This window comes from Perca flavescens, chromosome 12 (assembly GCF_004354835.1).
Source record: "Perca flavescens isolate YP-PL-M2 chromosome 12, PFLA_1.0, whole genome shotgun sequence".
NCBI lineage: Eukaryota > Metazoa > Chordata > Actinopteri > Perciformes > Percidae > Perca > Perca flavescens.
The window spans coordinates 18,350,561-18,363,660 of NC_041342.1; positions in this window are offsets into that span (position 1 = coordinate 18,350,561).

Consider the following 13,100-nt stretch of genomic DNA (forward strand, 5'->3'; position numbering starts at 1 on the left):
TGACTTTCTCCCTGGAACATCTTCACATTATCACATTGACTTATGACTGTCCTATTATCTAGGTCAGAGATCTTCAACAGGCTGTCGCCAAATTACTGTTTTTTTTTTCTTCTTTTTTTTCTTAAAAATTTCAAATGTATAAATAATATATGAATATTCATCCATTTTCATCCATCCGCCCAGTATAATATTCAACTCAATTTGATACAATATACTGTATGTAGTAGTGGGTCCCGGCTCTGTCTCTTCTTCAGCTAAGGGATCTTTGGCCTAAAACATCATGTACCCCCCTGGTATAGGCTAATAGTGAGGAGACTAAGCTTGAGTGTTCACAATGTGACATTTTTTTAAAGAAATCTGATAATTACATCCTCAACGTTTATCCAAATGAAAAAATAAAGTCAATCACAGAGTGTATATTTACAAAAAAACAGGTTAAATAACTTTTTTTTAATCAATTTTGTATTGTTATTAGCACCATTTATCATTCAGACATACAGAACAAATTCCACAATATGTGCCACGTCATATCAGATGCAGTGCACAGAACAGAGAAAAACTAATTGAACAAGAACAAAAACCCTCTCCCACCTTCTGTGGTCTCGAGGAAAACAAAACAAACAAACAAACAAACAGAAATCACACCTTGCGCAGTCACTCTTCTCTTCTTGTGGCGCTTAGGTCATTAGGTCTGATATTTGTGCTGCTGTGCTTTTCCGTAGGTTGATAGTTGATAGTTATCCTTTCTGTAGAGAGCTCAAGCATAACTATGTCTAGAAAATATGGCAACCACTGTTTTATACAAAGCCAGTGGGGTGGGGGGGAGCCAGCGTTGAGCTACTGTATCATTTTCTTGGTTGCGGTTGAGCCAGCTAGCCAAATCTTCCTCTGTCTCTCAAGCAGGTGTAATTTAGAGTCATCATTAAGTAACAGAACAATCGGGTCAGTAGGAATTAGATGTCCTATCACATCAGATAGTATTGATGTTGTTTTATGCACCTGTTCACACTCCCAGACCATATGCAGGAAAGTTCCCGTTTGTTCAGGTTGACAGAACGTACAATAGGGAGTGGGAATGGCTTTCGAGACGTATCTCTTCTGAGGATTCCAATATGTCCTATGGCATATGTTGAAGTGGATCTGCTGGTGATTTTGGTTCTTGGAACAGTGGGAAATGTTGTCCCAAACTGCCTCCCAATTAATTGTGTTCCCCTCAGGGCTCAGCTCTTGTTCCCATTTCTTTACTATTGGGAGTTCTCCTATGGATACTTGCAACAACTTAGCATAAATCTTGGACACTAATGCTCTCAAAGGGAAATCAAAAAGCCATTTAATGACTGGGTGCACTTCAGGACCTCATGGCACTCCATAACATTTTAGGGCTGATCTTAAGCAAAGATAGAAGTAAAAGGATCTCCTGGGGATCTCAAAACTAGCTCTTAGGTCTTCAAAACTCAACATACCATTCTCATTGAATAACTGGTCTAGAGTATAAATACCTCTATACCTCTACTGCTTACAAGCAAAAGGTTTGTTACCAGAGACTAAGTGCGTATTGTATCCTTGAGAATATTAATACATACTGTAGGTGGGTGTGAGTTAACTGCACACGACAAGGAGTTATTATTGCCAAGAAAGTGAGAAAAGCTTTACAGTAAAGTGGAAATCTGGGAGAAATTGATTTTAGCATCACAAGTGGTGGTAAGTGGTCATTGCTGTGGTGTTTTTGCACCACACTCGCAACAGATCACTAACCTTCTGTATGATTGTGACCTGTAGTGTGAAAACTTGTTATGGCCAAGTGAGGGTAGACCAGAGTTTTTGTCAGATGGTCTACTTCTAAAATGCAAGTGTTTCTTACTTTTCTTTCTGTTTAGCCATTTTTTATATTGCTGCATGCGCTCACTAGCCTGTTCTCATATTCACACCAATCATTTGCTGTTGGTGCTGCTTCAAGTGTAATTTGCATAACCTACTTTGAGGCAGATATTTCACTATATTGTATTACAAAAAAGTATTGGCAAACAAAATAGTCGCTGAGGAAATGTAGGCAGGAACTCAAATAGCATGACAACATATCTCTTGTACAGTATGGTTCGAAAAATAAAATCACAGACAAGCTGTTCTTCATATAAAAACAACTTTATTGGCTGCTTTTATGTCCGCATTTGTTCTTTACAAATCCATGATGATTATATGATCCACCATGGACCAGCAGCTGCAGGAAATATGGAAGATTTCATAAACTAAGTATGGCATGAATTAATTTAGTTTTTTACCAATCTGTCATAGAGAGTAACAAAAAGAAAATTGGATTTTATAATGACTTCATGGATTGTGGACGAGACTACAGTGAGTATTAAACAAGAAATCACCCAGAATTCCATTTTTAAAGCGTGCATTAACAAGAAAGCAATTGTCTTGTGATCATTAAAACTCTTTATCGCCTCTTCTTTGGAGGAAAAATTTAAAATATGATAATGTTTCACAAGATGCTAGGACAGCCATTGGGCTCTGCTATACTTCTGCATTAAACCCACATTACCTGAATATTCTGTAAACTCCACAGATAATCTTCCCACTCTGTGCTGAGCCTCCAAATATAATGCATCTGTGTAACCCAGCTGGTTCAGTACAGGTTTCCTCGTTCGCTCCAACTTTTCCGCCGGACCGCGTCTGCACAATTAGCTCCATAAGCACACACTGCTCCGAGCAGGTCACGCAAGCCAAGACACTTCCTCCAGGAATAAACCTGACACACAGACCTCACTCGTGTCTTGTACTATTTGTGTTTTCTTGCCATTTTTGACCTGCTGTCACTTGATTCTTCCACTCAAACGCAATGCAAGGAGACATCAAATCCTTTATAGACACATCATGCATATTTGAAGACCGCATTTGGCCCATAAATAGCACTGGGGCTAAATAATTGAAGCATTTGCTGAAGATGAATGGATAAGGCTGCATAGTGGCCAGATGTCTCCTGTTTGGGATCTACTGTGTGTGTTGTTGTGCTGTTGAAGATGAACAAATGATCTCTTACTGGTTTCATAAACCTAGCAGGTCTGAGATTAGACTGAGGCAAACAAATTTCAATTTCTTTGCAATGATTTAATGTTCCAAGAGGCAAGATTCAATATTATATCAGGATATGTAGTTTAATATACTTGGTGTTTTAGTCTTTATTTGTTCAGACAATGAAAACATCATGGACATCCAATATTAGAGGATCAATGAATGTGTGTTGTGGCTAATCTATTACTAAGTACTTAATCACATCATGATGGTATTGCCATAAACTCTACTCATTAATTTGCCTGCATTGTCCTTATACAACCAGAGATAAAGCACTATAGCTATCTTGGTAGAAACATTATACTAGAATCTCGGCTGGTTTACAAATGTTATTTTGTCTGTATTGGCTCCCATTCAAATATTAATATCTTTATGTTTAATAAAGTTGTAAGCATAATTTACACCTGTGCTATTTTTACAAACAAAGAAGATGCAAAAAGAAGCGTTTGCTGTCAAGACCCTGGCATCTCCAAGCTGTCACATACATGCACTGTTGCCCTGGGAGAAAAATGTCAAACGGCTTTCTTTTGCCCTTTCTCAGAGAGGTCATCAGTTACAAGGATTTTTTCATTTTTTTCTTCGCCACCACCATTCCTTAATTCATCTCGCTATAACGCTGGCATCAAACGACTGACATTATCACTGTCCTGAGGGTGCTGGGACATTACAAATGTGCCATATTGACTTTGGTTGCTACATCAGAACAACCACGAGCAGTTCACAAACAAGTTCACAAACTTACCAACACCACCATTCATTCTTTTCATTAAGATTGATGCATTTACTCCTGTGGGCTGACTATTAACACTGTGGCCCGACTAAGAGCCAGTGATCAGGCTTTCCCAGGACATTGGTTAGCAGAGGTGGTGGGCGATTTTGCGTCACTTTATCAACTTAGTAACTAGATGATAGTTTAAATAATCGTCTCATTCGTTAGATATGTGGCCTTTGCTGTCTGATGTAGCGGCTCTACCCGTTTTCCTCAAAGCTTAATCGTATGTTGCATAAGAGAGAATTAGCTTTACGGAGCTTTATAGCAAGTTTCAGCACATTGTTTAGCTGTACATCCCACAAGTCTACAGTTTTCCTTCACTCTCGCCGCTCTCATAGGCTTGTTTTTGACTGCAGTGTCAGTGTTGTGTTCACGACATGTTTCTGCTGTCCCCAAATGGCCAAAAACATCAGTTATTGCAAGTTCGATTACAATTTTAAGGTGTATTTTAGGGCTGTCCTCAACTAAAGAAATTCTTAGTCGACTAACACTTATACGATTTTGTCGACTAATCGATTAGTTGATTTAATTGACAGAGCTGTGCGCTTTGAGAGGTGGTTAAGACTAGAAAAGCACAATATAAATGTAGTTAATTAACCATCTGTAAGACTGAGTTTCTCCACAATTAATCCTGCAAAAGCACCACTTTAAATCTTGTTTACCATAAATGTGCTCAGAAGTTTCTTGGAAATAAGTAATTAAGCATGAATAAGCATACAAAATGACTAATTGACAAAAAAAATCTTAGTCGACTAAGACCAAAACGACCGATTAGTCGACTAATCGACTAAGAGGTGGCAGCCCTAGTGTATTTGATCATCATATTAAATATGATCCATTGTTTTAGAATGACCAGTATATAAAGCAGTTAAACATGTTGAACAAGTGCAACATTAAGTGCTTACAACTTAATGCATTAGTAATAACCTAATAATATGGTATATAATAATGTGAAACCCTGAAAAGGGTCATTCTGCATAATTTATTTCGATGCAAACATTTTACTTTTAATTAAGACTTCGAATGTATGACTTTTACATTCTAATTAGGTATGTAAGTAAAGATTCTGAATACTCATTCCACCACTGCTACTGACCACCAGGCAGCATTATACGGAGGCAGCTGCTCTAAGTGCTAAACAACTTTTTCAAGGGCACAAGGTAGTTTAGAAGGAAGTACTATTATATTACACTGCCTGCTCAGTGTGCTGTGTGCCATTTTATACTCCCTGTAGGAGCCACATCTTTCAACAGAATGTTGTTTATGGTCTCATTTATATTATTTATTGATTATTATATTGTGCACTTATATTGTAGGTGGTGGGCGTGTTTATCATGGTTTGAGCGGAAGTGATAACATATTTGTTTGCTTCACCTGTTTTTCTGGGTTTTTTGAGCTTTGACAGAGAGGGGGTGAGCCTGGGATTTAGAGCCAGTTATTTCGACTCACAAAGTAACTTTACATTTGGTAACTGCTGTAGTTGAATTTTACGGTTGGATGAATAAATCATTGAAATAATATCTTAAGCGCGTCACAGTGTGTTTTACATCTCTGTGTTTAGTCCCTTGCAGCAGCACTTTTGTTTCACCTCTCTTTTCACCCTTTTTACCACACACACACACACACACACACACACACACACACACGCACGCAGCATCTAATCACACGCATACACAAAAAGCATACATGCAAGCATAGATGCACACATTCACATATGGATTTAGCTGACAATTCTGAATAATTGAGAGGTTGCAAAAAACGAATGGTGAACTCATGGTGCTCCATTAAAGTGAGAGATGGTCGTGGAAATGAAGAGAAAGCTCAGGGATTGCCTGCAGGAGAGACATAACATGTGAATCATCATGTATGGATGTTAGGAGGAGAACACCACACTTTAGCGTTCTTATGTGACAGCTGGATTCATTATTGTCTTTTTCTCTCTCTTTCCTGTCTGTCTCTTTAGCGTGCACGCACTCAGCAGAGTTGAGTGCACAGCGAACGAGTCAAGTTAACTGGAACAAATTTAACTTGAGGGCCTTTTTACTGCACCCGAGCTTACAGTGTTATAAAATATGAATATACAAATATTGAATTAATATGTAACAAAAAATGACTCAGGGAATGTTGTTTGCTGATTTGCACAATATGTCGTGGTGGGACGTAGATAGGGTTATGCAACCAAAGAAATGGGACCAAACAGTGTTTACCACAGAGCAGGTCTCTGGCCCTGTGTGAAAACAAACAGGAAACCAGTCAATATATTCCATGTGTAACACCTGTCCCATGTAGCTATATAGTCTCTAGTGTAGTATTACTATGGGAAGGTGTCTGGGTTCTTTGTTTTCTTACTTTAGATGGCGCTATTACCTGTACTAACTAATGCTGGTTAGCAATCTATGTTTCTCAATAATATTAAAATAACTGGCGGTGCCTCCAATATGAATTAGGTAAGTTTTGTGTTACCTTTGATTACTCTTTTTAATTGAATTGTAACTCAGAATGAAACCTCTTGTATCAAAATCTAAGACCCAACAAGTATACTTTAAATACCAGTGGCGTAACGAGCCAACACCGGGCCCTTAAGCAGGATTATCAAGGTGGGCCCCCGTACTATAGCACGTGATGACAGCGCAATGTCCACGAGTAGGCTACCATGAATAGGACAGGATAGGATCATAGAGACACAGCATATAAGAGATGAGATGACTGACAAAATCAGGAGTAGCCTACGCACACCACTGTAACAACAAAAACACTGGTGAATGCGCACCAAGACACATGAAAAAACACACAAGGGCAGTCCCTCCAGGATTTCGCTGCCTTTCTTTTAGATTGTTGCGGCCCAAAATGCCTGATTTTGCGGGAGCTTTTGTAAAAAATTTCGATAAAAGTTGCTATGTCTTTTGGATGTTTGTTTCAATGAAGTTGTGGAAGACAGTGAAAGTTACAAAAAAAGTTTTTTGTATTGTTCTTTAAAAAAAAAAAGCAAACTTGTTTTGGGTAGAATAATAATTATTACTATTAATGAATTACTCTGGGCTAAGATTTCCTAGTAACATTACCAAAAAGGCTCAGGATTGGATGGTACACACATTCATCCGGTTTGATAAAGTACTTATTGGACTTTAACTTATCATTGCACTTACAATAACGAGCGTAGCTGTCCTCAATTTAGGTCATTGTGTCGTCTAATCTCCGGTTTTTCCCGCACCCACTGTGTGTGATTGTGTGTGATTGCGTGTGTGTCAGTTGCGGGGGGAACTCAGCAGCCCCGCCTGCTGCAAAGATCATACAGGATTGAAACAGCGGCAGCTTTCAGCGACTTGATAGTGAAAAATCGTTGTTGTGATGTGATAAAATGTATACAGGTTGGCAGGACGGTATGAAATGCTTTGCACGGTCTTTCGCTGTACGTTTTGTTGGTAAATGTGAGATGTTCGAGTCACACACGTGAAGAGAATGGTCTCTGAAACAAGGAAATGAATTTGACCCGTTCTCACTCCCGCTTGCAAAATTACGAATCCCACTATGGCCATGCCAAGACCCGCCCTATGAAGCAGCTCGATTGGTTGGGGTTAGGCATTTGACCTCGAGTGGTTAAGGTTAGGGTTAGGGGATTGGTCAGGGGATAGGACTTGTACATGTAAGCATGGACGCCTGGCCAATAGTATTGTGTGAATGCTATTGAAGGGCGGGTCTTGGCATGGCCATAGTGGGAAAAAATATATACAACAAACTTTGACCTTTTTAAAACTGTAAATATATATATATATCTTACATTTTAAACGTTTTATTAATGTTAACCATTTTAACATATATATGGCATTAACTTATATTTTCTTCACCATATTTATATATTTATACTGCATTTAAATAATTTCAATGACTGTTTTAACTACTTTTAACTCTCAATATCTAAATGAAATTTAGCCAGGGCTACACATGTGTACTTTATCTTCATCATTAACCAGTGCTTGTTGGTTTTGCTCACAGTATAAACTGTACTTAAGCAATAACTCATGACAGGCTATGGTAGTTGGTCATTGCACATCACCCCTACAAAAGACCTTTTCCAAAATGTAGGACTCCAGTTTTTGCTGCACATCATGTAATCAGTATTACGTTTTTTTATGTATCCTAAAAAACGTTTAATGTCAATTGTGCTTCGGTGAAGTGTTAAAAAACCTTTTCTCTCCATCGTAGTTTGGTCACTACGGAGGTCGACGTTAACTGTAAAGCCGTGTATGGACTGATGATAGTTCTACATCCAAAAGCACAGCCTCCTCATTCATTTCAGTGATACCTCTTGGCACTTGGCACAGCTGGGGTTGCAGAGTTGAGGATGCTGGCAAAAACACAAAAACTTCTGCTATGACACTAAGGATGCAACAATCCAATCTGGGGAGCTACTGTTAAGCTACTGTGGTTACTCATCACTTCCTGCATGTGTAAAACTGTAAGTGATGACAATGCTATTTGTGTTAGCAAAAATGGACTGGATTTATAAAAAAGTTGGCAAATAGGTCAGCACTCGCTGCTACTCGTTAAGAAGAGCACACAGGAATAATTGAAGGTGACATAGATGTACACATTCACATTTTTTATCAACTCTTCTCGCATCTGGAGTTTAAAAGCTGGACAGTCAGAGAACCCTGGAGAGATTTCAGTGAGAAAATCAACTATAAAAGTGTGGATTTTGAAAAGTGAAAGGGCAACATGTCCTCCCCATCCCCAGTAAAAATTACACCCCTGTGTTTAACAAAGCTTGATAAAGGACAGTGGCTCAGAAGTCAAGGACTAGCGTTACATCTTATTAATGACAAATTGGGGTGTTACGTTGTTTAGCAGATCGGTTTTGGTTTGTATTATAAACCGCTGTGAAGTGCTTTGGTTCCTGCTAGGTCTTAACTGCTGAATGTATCACTCAAATTGGACTTGGATTTTATTTCCTCTTCTAGCCGGTACCTAAGACAGCATCTCCAAACCAATACAGCCCCTTTTTTTAAACAGAGTTTTGTTTAATGTCTGAACATGGCCTAAATATTAACATGCTGTTGATCAGGGATTCCTTGTAGACTGTGTGTAGCAGTTTATTGGCCAACTTCAGCCTCAGAGTTATACTCAATTGTACAGGAACATTATGTACGTCATAACTGTTATGTGGTTATCATACATCTGGTACACTGGAGTAAACTGCTTCATAACCAAGATTGTATACACAGAGATGAATGAATATAACCTGGATGTATTGCAATTATATTCTACTGGAGAGCTGTGGGGGGCCCCAATCTGGAAGTTGATTTTTACTCTAGTTATTTCCCCATTGAGGCATTTAAGCTGAGAGGGAAATGCAATACGAACACTCCAACACCAACTCCCTCTACACTTATTCATGCAAATAGATAAACAACCATTTATAAAGGGGAAGCAAACAAGTGCTAAAACAAATTTACAAGTTTACTATATAAAAACTGTGGATTGTCATAAATAGAAATGGGAAACTAAAGAACTTATTTCAAAAGCTCTATTGTGATTTATCCTTGCCCTATCTCAGAAATAACTATTTTCTGACTCTCGAGTTATACATCATTATAAAGTTACAGCTGTGAAGCCAGAATCGCAATGGAAAAATAAGATACTTTTTATTTTTACTTTACTTGCTCTCTTTATTTGATCGGAGTTGCCATGACAATAGGGTACCAGGTTGTGATTAGCTGCTATTAATAAGCAGCCATATCCTTGAAGTAATAGGACCAGAATAGGACTGCAGTATAGGTCACCTTCGTGTGGTAACGTCTAATTTAGAGTGTTTTGACCTTTAACTTCACATTCAAGAACCAAAAAACAGCTAAATCCCACATATTCAAAAATGATATGCATTTGGCAGACTTGTCTAGAACTACTGTGGCTCAGGAAAGACGTATGGTGGCTCCAGAGGGAGATTTCCACTGAAATCTGCATTTGTACTTAAAGCTATAGTGTGCAACTTTTTTATATTAATGGACGTCCGTTACATTCAAGTCATTGCCAAATGAGTTGATACAAAGCTAATTAAGCATGTCAGTTCCACACAACTCTGTCTGTATTTCTCAGTATGGCTATATTCAGAAACTGTGTAGTCCGGCGACTTTACATAACATAACTACCATAACTACATAATTACCTCTTTTGAAGAGTCCATCATGTTTTTTTAATCCTCCGTGTCGTCCTTGACTATTAGCAACTGTGTGGAGGAGGGGTGGGAGTGGTGCATGATCACTGGAAGCTTGCGTTATGTGTTGTTGTCATTACTTAGAATTCCTCATTGGGGCGACAGAAGCTACGCACTATAGCTTCATTGAGTTCTTCAAGAGTCCAAATAAAGTTTGCTAAATATATTTCAGTCAAGGTAGCTCAGCGAAATGTGTATTTGTGACACTTGGATTGACCTTTGAGTAAATGCCTCCCACAGCCAGACGTGTATAAAGTACTAGAGACCCATATTTGAGTAAAAGTGCTCTATTATAAAAGTGACTTGAGTAGAAGTTGAAGTGCTCTTAAATCACAACACTTAAGTGGAAGTACTAAAGTATTCAACATTTTTTGTACTTAAGTATTGCAAGTAGTTTGTTTTAAAATTTACTACTATTTAGTTATTAAAGAAAGCAGTCAAAAGTTTGAATATCATGTTGTTTATATTATGTCAAATGTTTAGCCACAGCTGTAGCCAAAGGAATTAACAAATATTAAATATATTATATTAAAAATAACATATTAAGAAATACTAAAATAAAATGTACAATTATCACACTGTGCAAGTAAAATGAACATCCTCTCCAGCACAGTAACGATTAAAGCCCCAAAAAACGTATCACCCACTAGCTGGTAACGTGTGATGAAGTTGGCAAGCTAGCAAAATACAGATAAACTAGCAGCTTCACATCACAGGGTCAAATGGTTAACATTGAGTAGGCTACTCACTGCAGACTGAAACAACTCAGGACTAGCTTAATCTGCTGTAGTACAAATTTACATCGTCTCTGACTTCAGAACGGGCAACCGTAATGAAAAGAAACACGACGCAATCTCAGGGATTTCTTACGTAAATTAGCATACGTAACTAACGTACACACACTGTAACCTACACAGTCTCCGTAGCGTGAAAAATTCACAACAGTAACGATGCAGCACATAAAAAATGTATCGGAGTAAAAGTATTTCATTCATCGAAAATGTGTACTGGAAAGTGGAAGTAGGAGAAAAAAAAGAATACTCCAATAGAGTACAGATACAGCCTTCTAGTACTTAAGTAGAGTAGTGAAGTAGTTCTACTTCGTTACTATACAGCTCTGCCCACAGCACATTCGTCTCATGCATTACAAAGGTCTCGTGTTATTTAAAAGGGTGACTGATTTTTCATACTCTCTTCGCTCCCTGATCGTTAGCATGACATCAATCACTTTGTGGAGATGTTTAAGAGAGGCAGGGGTGAGAGGTGGTTTCTTAAAAAAAGACTTAATTTTTAATCAAATTATTAATGTTTGGCCCAAACAAACCCCACAAGGTCATTTCTGGTTATGATATAAACATTCTGAAAGTTTTGTTTTGCCAATTGTCCTACCATTCAATGAAAAAACACCATTTTAGAAAGGCCCATGAAAAACATCTGGGTTTTTCGCTCACTAATGCTACATACTTGATTATTTTTACTAGCCACTGGTTTACTTTGTCTCAAATGACACTTCTCTGAGCCTGCAAACACATCTTTTGCTGAGAGCAATGAACAATATAGTAGAGTCAGTGTATTTTTACAGTATACTGTATAATTATAGCTGAAAGCCAGTTTAATGTGATCAGTTTAATGAATGCATTGTAAAAAGGTTCTTCAAAGTAATAATCAAAAATCATGTGTTGGGATATGATTATGAAGCCGAATGAATGCAGAATGAACACGTTTTAATCATTACAGATGCCACGTGCCAATTACCTTATCAGCTCCTACACACAAAATACAGTGCTCAACCGCTGATTCCGAAGAGAGCATAATACATTTAAAAACTAGGAATCCTCCACCATTGTCTGTCCTGACAAAGCTGTAGGTCATGTGTTATCAGTTGTATTGTCAATGTACTAGTCTGAAGCTCCTTGCAGTCTCTATCACTGATACTAGGGTGACAAATAGCTTGTCTCAATGATGCCATTGAAAAGAAGTCACTCTTAAGTGAGTACAATATGCTCCTGGCGAGGATCTCTTCACCTATTTCACCGGCTTGCCTCTGAGAAAGTGTGAATAGCAATTGTCATCACATTCTGAAGCACTGAGCCTGACAAGCCACTCCTATTTGGCAAAAGTAACGGCATTTGAGGAATGATGAAACACTTTAATTAGAGCTTAGATAGAGGTTTGTTTTTATATATATATATATATATATATATATATATATATATATATAGTACAGGCCAAAAGTTTGGACACACCTTCTCATTCAATGCATTTCCTTTATTTTCATGACTATTTACATTGTAGATTCTCACTGAAGGCATCAAAACTATGAATGAACACATGTGGAATTATGTACTTAACAAAAAAGTGTGAAATAACTGAAAACGTGTCTTATATTCTAGTTTCTTCAAAGTAGCCACCCTTTGCTCTGATTACTGCTTTGAACACTCTTGGCATACTCTTGATGAGCTTCAAGAGGTAGTCACCTGAAATGGTTTTCCAACAGTCTTGAAGGAGTTCCCAGAGATGCTTAGCACTTGTTGGCCCTTTTGCCTTCACTCTGTGGTCCAGCTCACCCCAAACCATCTTGATTGGGTTCAGGTCCGGTGACTGTGGAGGCCAGGTCATCTGGCGCAGCACTCCATCACTCTCCTTCTTGGTCAAATAGCCCTTACACAGCCTTGAGGTGTGTTTGGGGTCATTGTCCTGTTGAAAAATAAATGATGGTCCAACTAAACGCAAACCGGATGGGATGGCATGTCGCTGCAGGATGCTGTGGTAGCCATGCTGGTTCAGTATGCCTTCAATTTGAATAAATCCCCAACAGTGGCACCAGCAAAGCACCCCCACACCATCACACCTCCTCCTCCATGCTTCACGGTGGGAACCAGGCATGTAGAATCCATCCGTTCACCTTTTCTGCGTCGCACAAAGACACGGCGGTTGGAACCAAAGATCTCAAATTTGGACTCATCAGACCAAAGCACAGATTTCCACTGGTGTAATGTCCATTCCTTGTGTTTCTTGGCCCAAACAAATTTCTTCTGCTTG